At 38.0% G+C, this 4,446-nt stretch overlaps 1 pseudogene; it reads right to left on the bottom strand.

Annotated features, from left to right (window-relative positions):
- Window positions 1-2,251: 2,251 nt before the first annotated feature.
- Window positions 2,252-3,650, bottom strand: LOC112309253 (elongation factor 1-alpha 1 pseudogene; annotated as a pseudogene).
- Between the last annotated feature and the right edge of the window lie 796 nt (window positions 3,651-4,446).

The following is a 4,446-nucleotide window of genomic DNA, read 5'->3' as shown; positions in this document are numbered from 1 at the left end:
ATAGTCACTATCTTTGTATTCAAATCTCAAATTTCACCATTCCCTTCTTCTACTTCATTTAGCCTTCCTCCTGTTCTTTCCACCTTTTTGTTTTAAATGATAATCTTTCCCTACCTTAACCAGGTTTTCATTCCATACTCAATATTAATTCTTCCTCTGTCCCCTCAAAAGAACTTCTATTTCCTCTAAACATCTATTAATCTTTTCTTTCTTTCATTTTGCCCTCTTATTCCCATCCCACCTATTTAAACCTCAGCTCATTGCTTGTTGATATTGCTGTGGAGGATTTCTCCTACAATTAGGTCTATATTATCTGATACACACACACACACATTCTTTAAATTATGGTTTTGACCTAACACTATATGCTTTCCTTCTCTTATTCCATTCCACTTTCCCTCCTTCCCTTGTGATTTATGAAGTAAATTTTACTTTCTTTCCCTCTTTGCCTTGTTTTTATTTTCTACTTTTATTTTTGCCCCTTCCTCTACCATTGCAAAATCTTTCTTTCAGTTAGTTATCTCATTTTTCCTTTTTTATTATAGTCATTTTCTTTGTACTTTATTAATATTGGCTCATTTGCTGTTGATAGTGAAGTTGGGAGTGGGGGTTATTTTTGAGTGTGTGGATCTGCTTCCTGGGCTGTTTGGTTGTTTCCTGGCAACACCTGTACAAAGTATACATTACGTGGTGGATAGAGTGACTCTCAGTCAGTTGGAAGGAAGAACCCACCAAAGAATGATTCAAAAACAACCAAAAATGAACTACAACTAGAGATCCCACATAAATGGCATAAAGGGCATCCCAAGAGCATCAAGTTCAGGTGATCAAGGAGACTGCACCACTGATTCCCACAGGTGTCCTACCACAGAAGACCACAACATGAAGACAGGGAGTCAAAGCAGATCAATCTTACATGGAAAAACAAACAAGAATTGCCCCCTAAATTGGGGAGACATAGAAACAACTCCCAACCAACGGGAAAGGAATAATGCCCAGAAAGATTGCTAAATGAAATTGAGGCAACAAAACTATCAAACATCAAGTTCAAAATAATGCTTATAAAGATGCTCACGGAGCTCCATGAGAACTTCAAGGAACTCCAGGGAAGCTTCAATGAACTTACTGTGAACTACACTAGCCTGAAAAAGGATATGAAAACTATCAATAAAAGACAGGCAGAAATGAAAAATACAATATGTGATACGAAGAACAAAGTAGGAGGAATTAAAAGTAGCTTAGATGATGTGGAGGATCAAATCAGTGAGCAGGGGGCCAAGATAGAAAAAAATCCCCAGACAAAGCAACAAAATGAAAAAAGACAAAAAGAATGAAGTGGGGCTAAAGGAGCTGCAGGACAACATGAAACATAATATCTGTGTAATACAGTTACCAGAAAGATAAGACAAATAGCAAGGGATAGAAAGCCTGTTTGAAAAAATAATGACAGAAAAGTTCCCTAACTTGATGAGAGAAAATGTCACACAAGTCCAGGAAACACAGAGGATCCCTGTCAAGATGAACCCAAAGAAGCCCACTCTAAGACTCATCATAATTAAAATGGCAAAATTCAAAGACAAAGAGAGAATATTAAAGGCAGCAAGGGAGAAACAGATAGTAACATAAAAGGGAGTCTTGATAAGGCTATCCACTGATTACTCAACAGAAACTCTACAAGCCAGAAGGAAAAGGCAAGAAATATTCCAAGCCATGAAGAGCAAAGGTCTTTAACCAAGACTGTTCAACTCAGCAAGGCTCTCATTTAAAATGGAAGGCAAAACAAGGAGTATCCCAGACATAAGAAGGCTAAAAGAATACATCACCACCAAAACAGCATTGCAAAACAAGCTAAAAGGACTATTTTAAGAAGATGAAGGAAAAGAGTGAAACAAAGAGGAACACAAGTACAAAGGGAAAAAATGGCAATGAATAAATACTTATCAATAGTTACTTTGTTTTTTTTTTCCATATCAGTCTTTGTTTTAATGGGTCTCAAAGTTCTGTGACAGATTTTGGTCAAGTTGTTTACATTAAAAAAGTACTGATTTCAAAAACTACTAACTCAAAAACTTACACACACACACACACAAATGGTCCACAAAACATTTTCCTTTCCTTCTGAAGGTTTTATGATGCATTGTAATTATTAACCAGTCCTTTAATATTAAACTTAACTGACCAGTTGAGACTAACAGTTCTGAGACTGTTCTTCCACCACTGATTAAGACTGGGGTGGCAGGTGCTGGGTATACTATTCATTTAGCCTCTGAGCTTTCTGGGCAGATTTTGTGATTTTGTCATCTCCAGCTGCCTTCTTGTCCACTGGTTTGATGACATCAACAGTAACTGTCTGCCTCATGCCATGAACAGCAAAGTGGCCCAGAGGAGGATAGTCAGAGGAGCTCTCAACACACATGGGCTTGCCAGGAACCATATCAATGATGGCAGCATCACTAGATTTAAAAAAAAAAAACCCAAACTTTGGACCATCTTACAGCTTTTCCCCAGAATGATGATCAATTTTCTCCTTCAGCTCAGCAAATTTTCAAGTAATATGAGATGTGTGACAATCCAGAACATGTGCATATGCAGCACTGATTTGGCCTGGATGGTTCAGGATAACAACCTGAGCTGTGAAGCCAACTGCTTCCATTGGTGGGTCATTTTTGCTGTCACCACCCACATTGCCATGATAAACATCTTTGACAGACACGTTCCTGACATTGAAGGTCACATTGTCTCCAGGAAGAGCTTCACTCAAGCCTTCATGGTGCAGTTCAACAGACTTTTCTTTAGTTGTAACACTGACTGGAGCGAAGGTAACCACCATGCCAGGTTTGAGAACACCAGTCTCCACTCGGCCCACAGGGACAGTACCAATACCACCCATTTTGTAGACATCCTGAAAGAACAGACACAAGAGTTTGTCAAGGGGATGAATTGGTGGCAAAATGCAACCCAAAGCTTCAAGCAGTGTGGTTCAAATGGCACTGCCATCTTTATGGGTCACTTTCCATCCCTTAAACCAAAGTATGTTAGCACTTGGCTCCAGCATATTGTTGCCATTCCAATCAGAAATTGGCACAAATGGGTGTCGAAGTTGTAGCCAATTTTCTTAATGTAGGTGCTGAATTCTTAGAAATTTCCTTATATCTCTTCTGGTTGTAGGGTGGCTCAGTGGAATTCATTTTGTTAACACCAACAAATAGCTCTTTCACACCCAGTGTGTAAGCCAGAAGGTCATGCTCACGGTCTGCCCATTCATGGAGATACCTGCTTTGAATTCACCAACACCAGCAGCAACAATCAAGACAACACAATCAGCCTGAGATGTACTTGTAATCATGCTTTTGATAAAGTTTCTGTGTCCTGGGGCATCAATGATGGTCACATAATACTTGCTGGTTTTGAATTTCCACAGGGATATATCAATGGTGATACCATGCTCATGTTCAGCTTTCAGTTCATTCAAGATCCAGGCATACTTGAAGGAGCATTTCCCCATCTCAGCAGCCTTCTTTCGAAAATTTTCAATGGTTTTCTTTGCTGATCCTACCACATTTGTATATCACATGGCCAGTAGTGGTAGACTTGCTAGAATATATAAATTCAATGACCACAATGTTGATGTGAGTCTTTTCCTTTCTCATTTTGGCTTTGATTTAGTGGTGGTTTTCACAACACCTGTGTTCTGGTGGTAAATCAGTTATGAAAAAGATCAATAATAACTTTAAATGTAAATGGATTAAGTGCTCCAATCAAAAGACATAAAGTAGCTGAATGGATAACAAAACATGACCTGCGTATATGCTGTCTACAAGGGACCCACAGCAGAACAAAAGGCCTATACAGACTAAAATTGAAGGGTTAGAAAAATATTCCAAGCTAATTGACAGGAAAAAAATGCCAGTGTAACAAAACTTATATCAGACAAAATAGATTTCAAAATAAAGACCATAAAAAGAGACACAGAAGGACACTTCATAATACTTAAGGGTAGAATCCATCAAGAAGATATAAACTTTGTAAACATATGTGAACCTAACATAGGAACACTCAAATATATAAAGAAAATCTTGGAGGACTTCATGAAAGTGATAACAGCAACACATGTATAATAGGGGATTTTAATACCCCACTATCAACAATGGATAGATTTTCCAAGCAAAGAATCAACAAGGATATTGTGCCACTGAATGACGCTCTATATCAAATGTGCTTAACTGATACATACAGAACTTTTCATCCAAAGAAGCAAAATATACATTCTGTTCAAATGCACATGGAACATTTTCAAAGACAGACCACATGATAGGACACAAAACAAACCTCGACAAATTCAAGAAAATTGAAATTATATCAAGCATTTCCTTGGGTCACAATGGATTGAAATTAAAAACCAACCCTCAAGGAAAAAACTCAAAAAACAGTCAAATTCATGGAGAC

This window comes from Desmodus rotundus, chromosome 3, assembly GCF_022682495.2.
Source record: "Desmodus rotundus isolate HL8 chromosome 3, HLdesRot8A.1, whole genome shotgun sequence".
Taxonomy (NCBI): domain Eukaryota; kingdom Metazoa; phylum Chordata; class Mammalia; order Chiroptera; family Phyllostomidae; genus Desmodus; species Desmodus rotundus.
The sequence above is the reverse complement of the archived record's forward strand: the minus strand, read 5'-3'. Positions and strand labels throughout refer to the sequence as shown.